General features: G+C 43.5%; 1 long non-coding RNA gene across 1 annotated transcript; it reads right to left on the bottom strand.

Annotated features, from left to right (window-relative positions):
* Nucleotides 1–2,272: 2,272 nt before the first annotated feature.
* On the bottom strand, nt 2,273–18,861 carry LOC144767582 (uncharacterized). Its single transcript, XR_013598267.1, has 5 exons — nt 18,743–18,861; nt 10,795–10,855; nt 8,134–8,324; nt 6,410–6,494; nt 2,273–2,706 (listed from the first exon to the last, which is right to left on the bottom strand). It is a non-coding gene; the product is annotated as an uncharacterized LOC144767582 (long non-coding RNA).
* Between the last annotated feature and the right edge of the window lie 1,138 nt (nt 18,862–19,999).

Below are 19,999 nucleotides of genomic sequence, written 5' to 3'. Positions count from 1 at the left end.
ATTATTCATTCACAAATTAAGCACTCACTGCAGGACCAGAGTTGGCATGTTTTGTACTGTATTAATTAGTGCTTGCATAATTTTTTGCAACTGATGCTTCTCAAAAATGTATTTTACTTACCAAAGTATAATTTTTCCTTTGTTTAATGAATAAATTATGGAACTTTTCAGCAAATAATCCATTATTTGCAGGCTTAATTATGACTCTTTTCCCGAATTAGGACCTCAAAAGGTATTAGATAGGTATTTAACTGAAAGGGTAATAGTTCATGATGCAAATAAAAAGTAAGCCACAGTGTAGGTTTTTTTAAGAATTACACAGAAAAATTTGCTGTTTTAAAAAAAAAACTTTCGAAAAATATTAGTTGTTCAAATTATGCAGTCGCTAATAATATCCACCTCTGGATGTTTAATAAAATCTCAGATTTTCTTTGCACTACCTCGGAAGCCTTCACTGGCAATTTTGTGTGATTTCAGATACAGTCTAAAATGTGACAAAACACAAATTCCTGCCTAGTTAAGTGCATTAAAAATACTTCATTGCTACTCGATACACGTGTATTTGGCTTCTAGGGCAACAGCAGACACACAACTGAAATATTAGCAAGTAATATGTTCCATACGAAAGAAAAGTTGGAGGAATGTTCTTTAAACCAGTGTTTGAGGAGTCCCAAATGTGATGGCAAATGAGTGCATGTAATATATAGCCATAGCAGCCCAAAGCTAGAGAGCAAGTAGAGAAAAAATGAAAAGAGACAGTTAGCAGAAGGACAGAGCAACCATGTGTGTTTTTTTATTAAAACAGTGATAGAAGAAATGCAGAAGAGAAGCAAGGGATTTGCACACACTTAGGAATATGCCGCTACTCCTGTGGTCCACTGAGACAACGAAGAGAAGCTGGATCCTTGGAGTAGAATCCTGGACAGCTGCCCCAGGGCATCTTAGAGACAGAGATAGATGCAAGAGGGTACACACATCCTTAGAGTCAAATGAAGAATGTATGCAAAGAACACACAGCAGAGATGGCAGCAGTGCCAAGGCAGTGGTTACAATCAAGAGTCATACAAAGATAAAGTATAGGAATGCAGTAAGCATGAAAAGATACAGAGCAGATTTGATACAGGTGAACACAGGTGCACAGCTGATAAGATACACACAAACATAGGTAAAGGGAGTTACATACAGATCAATGATATAGAAATATAGTTCAGAAATAGTACATATCTAGCGATAGATACCTACAGGATAAATATGATATCTATACAGAGAGAGCTATGTTAACTTGGAAGATGCAGAACACAGAATGGCTGTTGTTGTAGGAGCAGCAGGCATACAAATTACATAAAGATAACAGGCAGGAATGAAAGATGAGCAATGAAATATAGAATATAAATTAGTTATACAGAACAGCATAGTGTAGAAAGAAATTAGAATCATACAGTCAGCTGCATTACAGAAATGAGAGAAACTAATAGAAATATGCGAATAGAGAAATGTAGCATAGGAGAGAAATATATAACTTGATTTAAGAGAATACACATATAGGTTGCAGAGAAGAAGGAGACAGGATACAGATTTACGGAGTGTGTTTTCATACAGCAGAGTTGCTCATGATGCAAGATGGTAATGATAGCTATACATGGCTGTAGAGAACAGGCTAGAAAACAAGCTGAAGAGAAGGTGAAGAACATTAAAGAAGGGAATTGGTTGTGCATGTGTGTTCAGCTTTAGAAAAGAAGATAGCTGGTGCATGTGTATAGAGATTTAGAGAAGAGGCTTGATTGCGCATAAAGATTTAGAAAAAAGTCTTTGCTGTGCATATTGGAGTTTAGGTGTGCATAGAGCTTTACAGACAAAGCATAGTTTGGTGTGTGCTTAGAGCTTTAGAGACGAGGATTGGCTGTGTATGTTGGCTAATGGAAATTGGCTCTAGGCTGTTGAATCCTAGTCACAGTACACCCAAGGCCTAATTCACAAAGGTAAAATTACACGTAGTAAAGTTGTGTTTGCGAAGCCTCCGTACTAGTGGTGGAATCTATGCGCTCAGGGTGGAATCACCACATTTGGGGCCATATTATCAAGAAAGGGCGATACATTATCGCCGCTTTTATCGGTAGGAAACTGCCGCTAAAGCAGCGATAATGGGCTTGATAATATGCCCTTGTGAATTCCCATAGAAGCCCAGGTTCTGTTGTTAACCTGGGCTTCTATGGGAATTCACAAGGGCATATTATCAAGCCCATTATCGCTGCTTTAGCGACAGTTTCCTGCCGATAAAATCGGCGATAATGTATCGCCCTTTCTAGATAATATGGCCCTTGGTACTATATCTCTGCATAGCTCACTGTGCTCTCGGAGATTACTCTGCCAGAGTGATTGCTTTTGCCCCATACTTTAGAGGGTAGGAAGGCTAAGAATGTCCCTTCAATCTGTACCTTCCTATAATTCCTACAGTTTGTAGAGATACCTCCAACATTGCTTATAATAAAGCTCATTGATTGAGCAACGCACGTAAATGGGATATTTTTGGTTAACAAAAATTATAGAAAAATGTGTTTGCATAACTTTCTCGGTAACGACCCTATGAACATGTTTTAACGAAACCTTCCCTTTGTCCATGTACTCCTCCAGTGCCATTAGAAAAGCATTGCATTGGTTTGAGTCGCAGTTAGGGGACTCCATCCATCTCACATAGGGGTGCAGAAACTGAAAAAGGAAGAAAGATACTTAATCATTTCTGAACACATAAAAATCACCAGCAGTTAAATTAACAGAACACAATTGTACCCCATTGGCGCACCTACATTCAAGGCTGTTTTCCATTAATAAAATATACATAGGGACAACTCACAAAAAAAGAAGCTGACAGATCGAGTCATAAGATTACACCAAATAGTTAACTAACGCTATTACTTTTATGTGATTCTTAAAAACCCCAGGGAATTTTCACCTGAATCTACAACTATTATACATTTTTGAGTATTCCATGTGATCAATAGCGGTTCAAAAAGGCTGGTTCAGGCCATATCTCAGTCATAAAGCAGGTCTCATTAGTAAACCATGGTCATTAGACTCCAGAGTAATATTGTAATGAGCGTAATGATGCAGGGGACACCTGGTCAATGCAGGCAAGAGTGCATGATAGGTAGATAACACATTCAAAGGTACCTAGCCAAGTCTACATTTCTATTATCTTACCTTTTTAACAAGTGCGGACAATCCTTCCAAAATTTTGTTTTTAGAAATTGATGCCTCGTCTCTGGTTAAAGAGGCATAACTTTTTCATTCTGCGATGTGGCTAGTAAGGCTCTTTTAAAGAAGCCGAACTTGGATCCAGCCGACCTTGCCAATTTTAGGCCTATATCCCTGCTTCCCGGCATCAGTAAGGTGGCCGAGAAGCTGGTGAATAGTCGCCTTTCACGCTTCTTGGAGTCTAACGTCCTTCTGGGCAATTCTCAAACTGGGTTCCGCCCCGGTCAGGGGACCGATACCGCCTTGCTGGCAGTCGTGGAGAACGCAAGGAGCATTTTGGATTCAGGGGGATCAGTGGCAGTGATCCTCCTGGACCTCAGTGCTGTCTTCGACACCGTAGACCATCAGGTGCTTCTCCGACGGCTGTCAGGGGTGGGGGTCTCCGGGATGGCCCTCAGGTGGTTCGTCTCCTTTTTGAAAGGCCGGTCATTTGAGGTATGGGAAGGCCCTGAGAAATCATCCTCAGTACCTCTCCAGTGCGGTGTGCCACAGGGCTCTTCGCTGAGCCCTACTTTATTCAACATCTACATGGCCCCCCTGGAGAGAGTGGTACTGCCTCTGGGTATTAAGATCATCAGCTATTCTGATGATACCCAGCTGGTAGTAGGTCTCCCTCAATCGACCCATCATCCCGACCGGTTGCACACATGCTTGGAGAAGATCTTTACATGGATGTGTAGCTCAGCCCTAAAGCTTAACGGCTCGAAGACTGAATTGATGCTGCTGGGGAATTCATCGCCTTCTTTATCTCCCAGCAGCTGGCCCAGTTGTTTGGGACCCGTGCCCACCCCTAAGCAGGAGATCAAGAGCCTCGGGGTGTGGCTTGAGCAGGACCTCTCCTTTAAAACTCACGCGAAAAAGATCTCAGGCGTGTGTTTTGGCTTGCTCCGCTCAGCCCGGAAGATCTTACCTTTACTGCCAGCAGCCTCTAGGAGGTTACTTATTCAGGGGCTTATCATCTCGCGGTTGGACTTTAGTAATGCCCTGTTTTTGGGTGCCCCGGAAGGTACACTAAACAAACTGCAGCAGGTGCAGAATGCGGCCGCTAGGCTCCTGATGGATGTCCCGAGGCGTCAGTCTGCTCGCCCTGCACTGAAGGCGCTACATTGGCTCCCCGTCAGAGAGAGGGTTACATTTAAGTCACTTTGTATAGCCCACAAACTTTTACAGGGGAAAGGGCCACCTATCCTTGAGGATATGGTCCAATCCTATAAGGCCCCCCGCTCTCTCCGCTCCGACGATCAACACCTGCTGCAGGTCTTGAGGGTGAGGAAAGAAAGAACTGGTGGAAGAAGATTTTCCATAAGGGTGGCTATCCTGTGGAACTCCCTCCCTCTGTACCTGCGTTCGGAAGCAAGTTTTTTACGTTTTCGTAAACTCTTGAAAACTTTTTTGTTCCCTGCCTGATTTCTTGTGCTGATGTGACGCTGCTATTCTCTGGATAAGCGCGGGGATGCCTTATGGTAACCAGGCGCTATATTAAAATTCGTAATAATAATAATAATAATAACCTTTCCTCAATTAAGCCTCGATGTGTTACTAAGCGATGGCTACTGCTTTCAGTTGCTACACATCCCATCTGATTTAAACAATATATACCTTTACATTTTTACTTTGTTTACAACACAAATATTTGTTGATTTTAATATGAATCATACATTTATAAAACTAACTAGTACATTTCATAGCGAGGGAGTTATTTGATCATAAAACCCATTAAACATCACAGCAGTAAAGCACACACATATACAAACCCTATTTATTCCGTGTGAAGTTATGTTGATTTATATTGTGCACTAATCACCCGAAAGGTAATTCAGGTGCTTGGGCAAGGTGTGTAGGTATGTGGTTTCAAGATGCTTCTAAGAAAAGGCAGGTGTTCAGCTTCTTGCGGAACTCCAGAAGTGATGAGGAGGCTTTTATGCATTGAGGGACGTGGTTCCAGGAAAATGAGCGACCTCTAGTTGCAATACCCTTGCAAGTATTTTATACTGGGAACACCTGCCAACCCTTTAATTCATTTTATAAAAGCAATTTAGAGAGCCAGTTATTGTGGAAGGTGTTTCTTCATTGACATCTTTATCCCCATCCCTTATGCCTCAGTATGAACATCCATACCAACGATTAAACTGTGTTAGAATCAGGAAAGATATACGGCCAGATTCATCATACTACAATCGGCTCGCAAAGGGCCAGATTCTGAGAATCTGGCCCTTTGCGAGTGCAATTTTTGCATTTGGGATTCATCATCCCAAATGCAAAAATCGCTATACTAGAAATCGCTATATTGTGAAGAATCGCATTTAAGGAATCTCAATTAGAGATTCTTTAAATGCTATTCATGAACCTTTTTGAAATTGCGAATTCGCAATATTAGGTCGCTATTTACCGCGAAGTGTAACTCCGTGGTACATAGCGAAAACAGTGCATTTTTCTAAGTTGTATGTTACACACACACATGTCCTTTGGACATGTGTGTGCGCAACATCAGTCTACATTTTCATTTCAGGGGTGCTACAAGGTGTCCTTTGGACACCCCTATCACCCTTGAAATCGCTACCTTATTTGCGATTAAGCAAATTGCTAATCGCAAATAAGGAATGACTCCCCATTCATTCCTATGGGCCTTTAGGCCTTTAGGCCCATAGGAATGAATGGAGAGTCATTCCTTATTTGCGATTAGCAATTTGCTAATCGCAAATAAGGAAGCAGTAGAAATGGCAAATAATATTCCGATTTCCTACATGAATCCCGTTTTGCGAGTCTTTAATAGCGATTCCTTAATAATCGCTATTAAGGACTCGCAAAACATGACAATGATGAATCTGGGGGATAGTCCCTGGTATACAGAAATTACATTTCTCATTGTATGCGCGAAAAGTGTTATAATTTTAAAGATGCAACAAAAAACAAGTTGGCTAATAACAAATAATTTAAGATGACTGAAAGTCAAGAGACCGCACAACTAGTTTTGAAATTTAGGAAAATAATTTCATGTTTGAGAGATGGGCTGAATGTGACCCTGGACAATTATGTGAAACGTTAGCTCTTTCAAGCATGACCTCAAATCCTGTGAAAATATTCAGAGTTGTATGACACACATCTGTGGGTCATATAAAAAGTGTTAATCGTGTTCTGAAATTAATTCGTACTGTACCTTTCATCCGCTGATGTTCAGACGTTTCCCTTCTAGGTGATTTCCGAGTGCTCGGTCTGTCCAAACCATTAAGGAAAAGGTCGACCTTGAAAAAAAAAAAACAGAGCCTCCTGTTTTTAATTATTCACCACTGCCTTCACACAGAGTGCTGCCACCACTCGATCATAGATTGATAACAAGTCATGGCATAAATGTACTCTCCTGTTAGAGTCAAGCAATATATTATCTTATATGATCGTGATGGGATTTCTGATTGCAACCCTTTTTTATGGTCTGGCTTGACAGATCACCTGTTACCAGGCAATTATGCGGGAAACACCAGGAAAGGGGCTTTGGCTCTACCCACATGTTGGGAGTCAGAAGTGCAGTTATTAATTGGGCAGAAGTTGTGTGCTTCCACATAAAAGTGCTCTCCAAACTGCTGTGATAATGTTCTTAATTATCCAATTGCCTAAGCTTGAACATTCGAAGCACACCTGACAGTCTAATACTATTAAAGTGTCTTAGATAACTGGATAATTTGTGTTGTTTTTCTCGGTCAGCATCACAGATGCGAAGAGGGCAGTCATTAACGTACATGGATTTTTAGTTTTAGATCTGGCTTGACAATACATTTGTAAAACAGATTTGTTGGCATTGCCAATGCTTGTTTGTTACTTTAGCACAATTAGATCTTTCCTCACAGTGCTAAAAGATTTGCTGGCTGGTTTGCAGGATGTTTGCCTATCCGCACGCTGCACCTTTGCTTTAGCCATAAAGCTACCTTCATGGGCAATGCAATGACACTATGATCCGGTCACAGAACTGCCCGATGCCTGACTTGCACAGTGCCAGGGACAGGTCGCCTTGCCAGTGGGTTGCACATACCACCTAATCATGGTGTTGCCCCCTCTGCATGAAAGTACATTAATACTATGATGTATCTATGGGCATGTCGCACTGCCTGGCAGAGCACTGCACATTCCACCTCCTCCGAGGGCCTCATTTATGAGAAATGACGCATCGCTGCATGAAAGCAGCGATGCGTGAAAGCAGTGATGCGTCACTTCTCAGTGCGCACTCATTACGACATACCTGATGCGTCATATTTAATGTATGATGCATCATGTTGCATGGAGTTACAGATACGTCAGTATTTCTGACGTATCTGTAAGAGCAAAAGTGACGCATTGCTGGAGTGTGTCACAAAAGTGACGCAACTCCAGCAATGCGTCCTTTCACATGGGCAATCCCCATGTGAAAGGGCCTGCATCAGTCGTACGCCGGCTGTGAGGCAGGCGCAAGATTTTGACGCAACGGCGTCCTAGAAGTGACGCAGTGAAATCTCATAGATTTCACTACGTCACTTCTACGAGGCTTTTTGCAGGGGAACGTACCCCCGGCATACATTATACCTGACGCAGGTATAATGTAGCGCAGGGGTTTAAAAAGTGACGCATCTGCCTAGATGTGTCACTTTGTAAATAGTGTGCAACAGGAGGCATGTTTTACGCCACTGATGCGTCACAGAAAGTGACGCATCGGAAGCGCAAAACTGACGCAAGGCCTCATAAATGAGGCCCCGAGAGTTTAACCAAAGCCTGGTTGTCCATCGCAGCTAAACTCCAGCCATGGAGCTGCCGACATTGCCTGACAATAGAGCGCTGACGTCTTACTTGTGTAAATCCAGCCACACATTGCTGTCCCTAATGTCTATTGGTTCTATACAGAATCATTCATCTTACCTTCTCCCCTCTTCAAGATGTTAAAGCCAGTGGAGGGGGGCTTCCTCCCAGATCATACAGAGATCTTCTGATCAGACATTGCCGTTATGTTTCCACTTCTCTCTCTTGTGCATCATGTAGCTGTTGATTGGTGCAGTTCCCATACGCTGCCGTAGGCTGTCCTTGTTCTGCATGCTGGACTCCAGGGGTGACTGCAAGAAGTTACTCAAGTTATCATTCGATCACAGGATGATGACAAAGGGCCGACCTATTAAAAGAGGTTTGCATTATACAGATAATGACAATATCTTTACTAAATCTTGACCAGAACAGAATCGGGAAAGCATTTGCTGGCTCCACTGCATTACAGTGAAAGAAGAATTGTTGTTTTTTACCAAATTATAATGTATCTATTTATCTGGGAGGGGGTTATATACCACCAGCGGCCACTACAGAGCACTGAAGAAGAAAACGAATACTTCAGTTATGACAGGAAGTCTGGGATAGGTCAAATCCTGCTGCATACAAGGTATAGGGCCAGATGTAGGTAATTCTATTTTACCGACTCAAAAATACAGAATTTTACCGATTCGGTATTTATGAATCGGTAAAATAGAAGGAGGGAGATGTAGGTAAATTCGGTAATTGAATTACCGAATCTGTAAAAATCGGTATTTGCCGAATCGGTAAATACCGATTCGGTAATGCCCATTGATTCCTATGGGCATTGAAGTCCATAGGAATCAATGGGCATTACCGAATCGGTATTTACCGATTCGGTAAATACCGATTCAAGCAAGGGTGCAGGGGGTGTCACTTTGACACCCTCTAGCACCTCAAATACAGGCATGTGTGCCATGTGGCACACAGCCATGCCCTAAGGGCATGTCTGTCTGTCACATGGCATAGGTGTGCATGCACACATGTGCATGCACACCTGGATTCGGTATTTTACCACCCAATTGGATTGGGTGGTAAAATACCGAATCTGAAAGGCCTTTGGGACTCAGAAGAGTCCCACCTACATCCCAAAGTTACCGAATCGGTAAAAATACCGATTCTGTATTTTACCGATTCGGTAAATTTACAGATTCAGTAAATTTACCGAATCGGTAAAATTGGCCCCCTACATCCCAAATACCCATTTACCAGTCGGTAACGGCCGAAATCGGCCGTTACCGGTCGGTAAATGGCCACTTACATCTGGCCCATAGACCCTATCCAGCATTCAATATTCACTGTCCTAAACTAGTGCCAAGTGTTCAGACAAACACCAGTTTTCAGGCTCCATCTGAAGCCGAGGGGATTGGGTCCTGTTCTCAGGGTGGGAATCAAAGAGATCCAGAGTTTGGCCAGCCCCTTTCTTCCTGTTGAAGGAAGGTGCTTTGTTGGTAAGGTAAAAGTTGGCTGATCATAGGTTCCCGGCCTGGGGGTACTGGGGAGCCAGGGTTTGCAGCTACCTGGCTCCGTTGTTACTTTTTGGGGCTACAGAATACTGTGAAATGTATCCTCACATCCGACAGGAGCCAGTGGAGTGCCTTTGGGGGTAGTTTGCAGTTCTCTTATTTCTGCAAATTCACCCCTAATTTGGCTGAATGGTTTTCACTCTTTGTGGTCTGTCAGTGGGCTTTCTAGGAGGACCTGTGTAGAGAATACTGCAGTAGTCCAGAAGGACCATTCCTACCAATCTGGTCCGCTGTATTCACTAGTTGAACCGAGACTCCAATAAGCAACCATCTGTGCTGCCTTTTCTCCGTTTGCCCCCCTTTGGCATTTCTGTTTTTTCCTGTAGTTCAACAGAGCTATGCCACTTTTCTCAATTTATGCCATCAATACCAAGAAGACAAAATGCTGGGCTGTCTCCATTGCGTTTAGTGTTGTTCTTTGATGTTTACCATGCAGCCAAACACAGACTTAGTACATTGTCTAAGCTTGCAAACATGTGTATATCATTAAACACGTGATTAGACGAAGCAGCTTTACATATGACATTTACATGAAACAGTAATCAGTGTTTGCTATATAATTGGTAGTACTGCCCACGCGCATACGTGCAAATGAAAGTTTGATGGCGGTCTTGCAAATGGAAATTTGTTTCGAAAAATGGACGCTTTACTTACTTATCAGTTCAATTCTCGAGTGAGAGCTTGCTAAAAAGGGATTTTTTTATACATGCAATGATAGACTACTAAACATAGACATTAAACAATCAAATAACTTGAATAAAATATTAATTATGTGCGGACGTTAGATTTCATATAAGAGTTTATAAGTAGACGTAAAATGTATGTGTTATAAGAGAGAGGAAGTGCTCTGGTAATTTTGTGCTCCAAATGTGTTTTGGCAGCAGTTAGAGCATTAAAAATAAATCAATTTAAAACAAGATTGTTCGAGCTTCACTCCCACCACACAAGTTGCAGCCGTTTGATGAGGATTAATGTTTGCATGTGGGTGGGAAAATAAGGGCGTGTGTATATGTGTGTGTGCGCACTGGCACACACCATGCATATTGCCTATTTTGTAACACGGGCTCAACTAATAAGTGTAACAACTATACATACCGTGCCTATGGATACAGAAGCCTCCCTCCACCCCACAATTCCCTAGACCGGTGGACCCACCAACCTCCCTATGCAGTAAACCACCCCTTGCCTGAACAGTGGCCCCTTCCTTCGCACCTACCTTGACGGTTCATCTCCTCTGACGTCAGGTTTGTAGCTTCCCTCGTCCACCGCTAGGAACCCTGGGAATTAGGGGAAGATGAAGAGACATGGACATTAGTGCTGTTATTCAGATACGAATCCCAAATGTCACCCTTATGGTGGAGCCTTTGAGAAATACTCCCATGATTCATATTTTTCCCAGGGATCTTCATTAACAAGAACTTTTCAGGCTAGGACTCAGCCCCGAGATGCAATTTGATTGATTGCGCCATCTTTCTAAAAATGTTTGCATCCCTTAGTATCAAATCACAGTCCCCAGTATTAAAGCACATACTCTTCTGTACGTCTGAGGTCACAGATACATTAATGATGCTGATACATGTCCTAATGCGAGCCAAATTCTGCCCTGATAACCTTCATACACTTGGAGTGGATGGCAGGGCATCACAGTTGTATGTATCCAAGAATACTCTTCTCAGTGCACCGTGCGCCATAAAGCACAGACGTTTACCTGGCTGCGGTTTACTGGGCCATCTTGTTGTGTGCAGCAAATAAAACCAAAAAGCTCAGGCTCTTGTCCTCGCCCTTTAGAATATATTGCCTTCTGGTAGCACGCTTTCCCTGATCAAGCCCTATGGAGTGCTCCAGGCTTCTGGTGTCTGACCTGGGTCACCTGGATGCTCTGATTGGGTCTGCATCCTTATCTCTTAAGTTGCAAAATCTCCTACTCCACCTTGTTCATCTTGACCTCAACCAGTAGTTTGTACTCCTGCAGTGCCTGCGGGACAATCTATGTTGATGAGTGAAAGAGTGGAGACCACATGTGTGGTCTCTGGTTTAAGAGCCACTGTTGGGAACATGGAACCGCTAATGCTCTTAGTGTTTCGGATTGACACACCTTGCTGAAATGGGCCCATGTTCCTTAGAGAACACCTGATTCCACTCATGGGAAACAACATTAAAAATATGTTTTTACCATGCAGGGCCTCTACCATGCAGCATTTACAATGCTTGTATGTCCCAGTTATGAACTGCTTACGACCCCACATATTACATAACTCATGACATGTTCTATGATATAAGTTATGACACCACTGATGACATCTCAAATAACATCATTGATGACATACCCCCCATGGCTGTTTCTTTTTTAACAGGAAGGGTGCCGCTCAGCCCCCTCCCCAGGCCTTATTAAGTCATGGGGACTCCATTCACCAGGGCCATATCTATTTTGAAGGGGAGGAGGGCAGTGTGACCCCCCCTCCCGAGCCTCTTTCGGTGCTGGAGACCTCATCACCCGAGGCCATGTGGCCCCCCGCCCCGAGTCACTAAAGGCCTGGGAAAGCCCACCGCCGGGGACGATACTTACTAAAAAGGTCTCTTTAGGACCTGGGGAACTCATCCCCCAGGGTTGTATCTTTTATTAAAGGATATGGGGAATCATGTAGCCCCCCTCGATTCACCTTCTTAGGCTCTGGGGACCCAATCCCTATGGCCTTTTTATTATTAATAGGGAGGGAGGCTGTGTGGCGACCCTCCCAGAGCCTTTAACTGGGCCTGGGGGCTTCCCCTGCCAGGTCTGTTTCTTTTTTTAAGTGGAGGGATGGCCACTTGGCCCATCTCCCTAAGATGTTTTTGGCTCCAGGGACCACATCTCCAAGGGCCTTCATTGAGGCATTAATTAAAGGTGGGTACCCTAGTACCCACCCGGAAGAACCACCATCTACAATGTTCGGGGTCACAGGGGTAGTCTTGGGCCCCTTGGCTCCAGCTGGCTCCCCACATGCTGCGGGAGCTGGCATTACTCTCACCCTCATGGAGCAGTTATTTGTGCTGCTCCTTCCGGGTGGGAGAAATCTCTTGATCTGTTTCCTTGCTCTTAACAGTGTGGGCAGGGAAGCAGATCTCAAGTCTGCTCACATCTGGCAGGAGCATTGTAAAGCCACTGTCCACTGGGAGCAGATTTTGGGCAGAGGAAGCATTGTGTCCAGCGGGTGAGCTCCCCAGGATGCTGCTAGTGAGCCCCCAGGACCATTGAAAGGCTCCGGGAGGGCCCCTCCCCTTTTTGAGCAATTGTGGGACGAGAGGAGGGCCCCCATGGCCTGTGATGGCCCAGGAAGAGGGGCCACATGGCCTCCCGCCCCTTTTTTTGTTTATTTCAGCCGTGCGGGGGTTCTTCATGGCCAGTGATTGGGTTGGGGAGGGGATCCACACGCCCCCTTCCCCTTTTTGAATGTGGCCACGGAGGTGGGCTCCCCGGGGCCTATAATGGCTCGGGCAGGGGGTTACATGGCCGCCCCTCCCCATATTGAATATGGCCCAGAGTATGGGATCCCCAGGGCCTATTATTGAATGATGTGGCACTGTCTCCATTTTTTTTCCTATCCGGATCGCAGCAGAAAATGCAGAATTTTTTTTTATTGTGGTCCCAGGGAGGTCCCTTTCCCCTTTATATTTTTTTCATTCACTACTGCAGGATAGGGGGCTAAGTCCAGTAATGGCTACCAGCAACATTTTTCTGATGTTCCTGGTAGCCAATCAGCTCGTTCCTGCTGGAGTCTGACTCCTGTGGGAGCAAATTGGCCCAAGGGCAAAAAAGCCCCATAGGCTAATCAGAATGCTCTATTTTTAAATTGGCGCTCCTCCTAGAGTCTCTCGAGCTTCTCAGGGACCCCACCATCCAGATATCTGTATTTTTAACCTTAATTTCTCAAAAACTACTGAACACATTTACATCAAATCACAAAAAGCACCATCTGCGGACCAAGATCTAGCTCCCTACCAAATTTGGGGTAATTCCGTTCAGCAGTTTTTGCATGGAGAGTTTGTGTTTTGGGGCCCTCTTTTTTTCTCGGCCCCAGCTTGATGGGTCACCCCGAAACTTTCCATGCACAAACTAGTCAAAATGTAGCACTATTTTGAAAAGTTTAGTTGAGATTCGTCAAAAGGTGTCTAAGTTATTAGCAATACAAAAAAAACTCTTTTCCTAAGGATCTGCTGGCATATATACCAGTAGTTCCTTAGGAAAAGTGTTTTTTGTGTTACTGATAACTTTGACTTCTTTTGACGAACCTCAACAAAACTTTCCAAAATTGAAATGAGTATGGCGCAGTCTTTCATTCTTTTATTATTCGTAAATTGAGTAAAATTCATTTGGATAATTATATCTATGATAACATTCTACAATCATATTTAAACAAAGCTGTCTCGTGACCACAGAGACACAGATCCACTCTCCGAATAATTAAAAATAGGGCTGCCTGTTTTCAGTTTTTACTGATTTTTACAGATAAAAACAGACAGAAAACCATTTCTTTCCTGTCTGTATTTATTTTAAAATCGTTTACATAAACATGGAAATATACAAGTTTCAACTTAATTTTTTCACAAAACCTAAAATAAATATGGATAAGTACAGATAACATTCTAAACAAATAAATATGGATAAATACAGAAGAAATGTCAACAAAATAAATAACATATAACTGGGAACCCTTGTTATAAAAGGTCCTGGTACTTCGAGCTGACTTGAAAAATCATCACTACATATACTTGGTGCCAATGTGTTCCTTATAATAAATAACAACTGGAACACCTTGCACAAAGATACAGTGAAAAATAAAATATAAACATGCAAATCATCTCTTAACACGACAGACTGAAGAAATCCCGGCCTTTTGTTCAGAGTAAGTTTGCAAATATCCTTGAATACAAGTGAGCAAATAGTAATGTTAGCCATAGAAATTAGGGGAAAAAAGATATTTTCCACGTCTTACTCTATCATGCACTCAAACTATACATTGACACATTTCACAAAAAGTCAATCATTTTGGGAAATATTTTCCGGAGAAATGTTGAATGAAAATGACTGACACTACGATGCACCTACGACAGAAAGGACAGGTGGCTTAATCTTTGACATTTCACACAGACTGACAGGACAGCTGGCTCTGTCTACGGGATTCACTTGTACGTAAGAAGATAGTCAGAACTGCGTCTGCGTTTGCCTAAATGTTCTTTGCTGCTTTGAGTAGCTGTACTCATAGGACTATTAATGTGTCTAATGTATTTTAACACCAACTCTTAAAAGCGCCCAAAGACATTTATACTAGTAAAGTGCATGTCCAGAGTTCTAGGGCCTCATTTATGAGAAATGACGCATCGCTGCGTGAAAGCAGCGATGCATCACTTCTCAGTGCGCACTCCTTGCGACATTCCTGATGCGTCATATTTAATGTATGACACATCATTTCGCAAGGAGTTACAGATACGTCAGTATTTCTGACGTATCTGTAAGCGCAAAAGTGACGCATTGCTGGAGTGTGTCACAAAAGTGAAGCAACTCCAGCAATGCATCCTTTCACATGGGGCAAGCCCCATGTGAGGCAGGCGCAAGAATTTGAAGCAACGGCGTCCTAAAAGTGACGCAGTAAAATCTCATAGATTTCACTGCGTCACTTCTACGACCCTTCCTTGCGTCAATACCCCCCCCTTGCATACATTATACCTGGTGCAGATATAATGTGGCGCAGGGGTTTACAAAGTGACGCATCTACCTAGATGCGTCACTTTGTAAATATGGCGCAGCAAGGCGCATTTTTTACGCCACTGGTGCGTCACAAAAAGTGACGCACCAACGGCGTAAAAGTGACGCTCAGCCTCATAAATGAGGCCCCTAATGTTTAGCATGTGCGTGAGCTGGCTACCCAATCTAAGGTTCTACTTTGCCTTTTCGGGCTTGTAGTCCTGATTTTATATTTGTATAAATTGGACTGCACCTCTCCGCATGCTAAGCAAACCTCTGCTTTGGGTGAACTGCTACGCATAGATCTGGGAAACTTGCGATATCTTCATATTTTTTTTAAATCACTGTGCAGCAGAAACCATTTGTACTACCTAAAATATAGCCTGCTAAAAAATTAATTTTAACTTCTACTCTCTAGCTGCCTCGAGGGTTAGAGCTTTGTGCGGGCAACTGGAACAGACAAAGAATTAGCTCGGGCTCAGAGACCAGACAGTAGCAGTCAGCGAAATGTTTTAAAAAGAAATCAAGAAAAGTCGTGCATTTCTGCAAGCTGCTAATGTTCTGAAAATTCGCCAGAAGGTTTAAAGTTTGTAAAAATAGGTCTGTTTAGAACTAACCTTAATAATAGATTTTTACTTTTCCAGCAGCTAGGGTGTTTTTCCACGCTACTCATTTTATTCAATAGGAAATTTTTTAGGTGCAATTTACACCATCAAGGCGGCCCTTGTCGGCAGGGCATGCCTGTGGAAGGGAGCACAGAAGTTTTTGATGTATATTGAAATAATAAACACCTGTTGTTGTGGTCAGCTCAACATTAGCCAGACAGGGCCACCTTGTGGCAGACTGTCACAAGCACTAATACTGACTATTACGTGCCAGTACTGAGCACCAGAAACCACCAGTTCAAATTAAGCACTGGTGACAAGTACCCTGGGCACAATGCACAATGCAGAGAAACTTAAATTAATTATCTAGGGGAAAAAGTGACCAGGAGAAGGAGGAAAGAAGTGATCCAATGGATGAAGTGGATCTCATCTATCCTGATTTATCTTATTTAAACAAACTAACATTCACATGCTCACAGATCCGAATAACAATTGATATCTCCCTATTCTAGTAGTCCACTAATCTACCTTGGGTTCCAAAGTAGCGCGCAACTCACTGAAAAGTGCTTCAACGCTTCGTCAGGGGGCGTTTGCGCTATATAAATACAATTACGATCAAACTACCTTCAACTCAGGAAACTCCTCTAAACGAATGTGTTTAAAGTAAATCTCTTTCTAGTACAAGACCAGTCTCCGTGATCAAAGCATGCAGGTGTTGTCTACTACACCCAACTGGTGTCTGGGAACAACATGTTCATTATCCATGTTGTACTGTACACGTTTATAGTTTTTCATGTCTCTCTGGAAGGCCAGCGCCACGAATCAATCACACAATGACAAGTGGTGCTTTATGAAAGACTAAAGGAACTGTACACTGATGGCAAGAGCTGCCCCTGACTATCAGAATTGTACAAATGCATAAGAATCGAATATTCAACATAATAGCTGTATAATCAACATCAGAACTGTCTATTTATAATCTGAAATGGACACTAAACACCTAAAATCTACACCAAACATCAAAAGTCATAACTGAATACCAATACATGTACACTGAGCAGAAGGAATAAACATTTTTTAGAAGTTCTGTGGACTGAGAATAAAGTAGATTTGGGGACTGTGCAGATAATCCCAGAGCCTTAAACTCATAATCGACCTCTAGACTGATAGAGTGATAGTACTTGTAGACTGAGTATATGAATTATGCAACACATAGCAACCTCTACCACCTGCATACTAAATAGGAAGATATTCTATTCTAAGACTACACAAAGCTTAGAAGAACCTTGGTGTCCCTCTAGGTGTAAACTCTGGTCTTCTGGGCTCTGGCTGTGGGGTCCAAACACTCAGTTTATCAGATATTGACTGTGAGCTCGGTGACTGCACACTCCTTGGAATATGAGATTCACCTCCGGGGACCCTAACTGGGACTTCCTGGTGCATGCAGACCCATCTCTGGGCCCCTGCCTGAGAGCTTCACGTGCAGACAAACTGACCTATTGCAAGCACAGCTGACAAAGCCAGAATCACAAAGACCCACATCCTGGGATCCTTACGAGGACGTATTCACTCACATACCCTCACCAGGCGTGGCCCTGGCTTTGACCTCCAAGTATAAACCTACCCTCAGCACTTTGATGCTTTACTATGAGTTCAAACTGCACACCGGCTCACTTCCTGAGGCCCTGGTAGCGTGCTGCGGACTCACTCAGACTCACCTCACAAGGCCTTGGCTGTGAATTACAAGTACTAGCATACACTTACCTACTTGAAGGTTGTCTGTGAGCTCAAGCCGCACAGATCCTCATCTCGTGTGACACTGGCTGTCCACTTTAGACTCACCTTTTGGGATCCTTACCTCTTGGCGAACACAAACGCACTGCTCATTGCCCAGGCTGTGACATCCAAGTGCAAAAATACCCTCTGCTCCTTAAAGCCTGTCTGTGACAGACAGTGTCACCATGTGATGGACTGTCACTAGAGCAGGTGCTCAAATTAAGCACTGCGAAATAGTCTTTATTTTGATCTTTCACCTACAGGTAACTGTATATACATGTAATGCACACACCTTATATGATAAAATAATGCAACGTAAATGTGTTTGTTGGCAATGCATTTTTCTGATAGGAAAGTTCGGTTGGTTAATGTGATCACTTCAGATGTCTGTTGGTGTAACCAGACGGTCACTCACACATTTGAAAAGCTGGTCAGGGCACTGGAAAAAATGAGATCCATTTATAGTGCTAGGAGGGTCCAGACTGTCACAAAAAGCATTGTGAATATGTAAGCCATTCGTTTTATTGCACACAGTATATATAGGCTGTTGTAAAACGTTTGTGTTTAAATGTTTAAAGTGCTTTCAAAAGGTATGTTTTTAGTGATACGCTGACTGTGCCTAGTGCAAATCTTTTTTATAGGCTTCCATTCAAAATTTCAGATTCTATCAAATAAATAAAACGTGGCTGCCAAGCTGCCTTTATATTTCTGATTAACCTCCTTCTCCCTCTCATTTCCGCAGCCGCTAGTGAGCTTGTGCCGCGCACAGACGTATCTCATTGGACACTTGCTGTGCGCTCGAGAGTCCGCTCCTGAAATCCTGGCCGCGAGGTCTAGACTCGCAGACTCACCTCGCGACTCGCGAGGCCTTGTCTGTGACCTTCAAAATGCAAACATGCACTCGGCTCTTTGAAACCTGTCTGTGAGCTCCAGGTACACTCAGGCATACTGACCCCCTGATTCCCACGCTCCTAGCATTCGCAGGTAGACTGACGACAACCTGGGACCAGTATCGTTCATACACACGACTTTCCGTCACCTCCCGACCCACGTCGTCTCACCTTCTTGGGCTCCGGCTGTGAGCTTCATCCCACGGGGCGAGCACCTCCACGCGCGCCTCATCTCCCTTCGCAATAAGTGACACTGGCCCCGCGGAGGAGGGGGCTTTGGCGTCTCCTCATCCTGATAAAAAAAACCGACCTTGCCCCCGTGACGAGGGGCGGTCTCCGGACAGGTGCTCATTGGTCACTGCTCGCGGCGGCTGAATCAGGGCCCTATTTGGAGTTTCTAAATGTGTCGCCTTCTTTCTTTAGCTGCTCGTATCTTGACAAGTGCGGGTGTTAACAGCTGACCCACATTCCTCAAGTGACACACTGCAGCAGCGCCCCTCCGAGCTCCTGGGGCAGCGGGTGGGCGTGGAGGGACATACGAGGCTTAGGAGTGACCGGGATAGAGCAGGCCAGATAGGCCGTGGCTAGGAGGGAGGGTACACCACGGTGGCCCCAGCAAGCAAAGCTCTACAGCAGGGTCTCTGGGGGCACGAGGCAGCAGGTAGTGCGTCATAGGCCTTCGGACATCTTCCAGTAGGCAGTGAAGCACACGCGAGGCGAGCACCTGCTAAGTCATGTCCAAAACACACTTCATGTGAATCGCTGCCTGCTTGGTGACATCCGTGTGGACACTGTATACAACCACCTGCTGAATAATGTCATTTTATGAGAGGCAGGTGGCCCTCACGGACTCACCTCATAGGCGCTTGAAGTAGGGATGCTGGGAGCACCCGCAAAATAACCATGCTGTAGTTCAGAAGGTGAATAAGCAATAAAGATGCCCTTAAAGTTTGTTTATATCTTGTACGATTTGTGGTGCGTTCTAAGACAGAGGTCGAAAGTCAGGCATTGTTCTTTCACACATTTCTACTTATTTTTTTAGAAGGTATATTGGAGTTTGCTTTTTTTTCTCTGACTGCAAAGTTAGAGTCATTAGATTGTTGGTCGAGTGGGATGTTATCTCAGCCTCATTCCCTGTAAAAGGGAAGCACAAAATTCTCAAAATTAACCTGTGCTTAATCATCTGGTAGTTTGGCACAAAAGCAGTCCGGCTTAACTTAGAGGCAATATTTAAAGTCTTAATGCAGCACACACACAGCAATAAAGTTAAAAGACAATACAAAAAAAAAACCTCACACCAATGTAGAAAAACAGACAAACTCACACCAATGTAGAAAAACAGACATTTAAATGACAAAAATCCAATCAGTAGAACCAGAGTTATTCATTTTTAAAATTTAAGGTAAAAACGAGTGCCTAATAGATTAA

The sequence above is a fragment of the Lissotriton helveticus genome, chromosome 7 (assembly GCF_964261635.1).
Source record: "Lissotriton helveticus chromosome 7, aLisHel1.1, whole genome shotgun sequence".
Taxonomy (NCBI): Eukaryota; Metazoa; Chordata; class Amphibia; order Caudata; family Salamandridae; genus Lissotriton; species Lissotriton helveticus.
The sequence above is the reverse complement of the archived record's forward strand: the minus strand, read 5'-3'. Positions and strand labels throughout refer to the sequence as shown.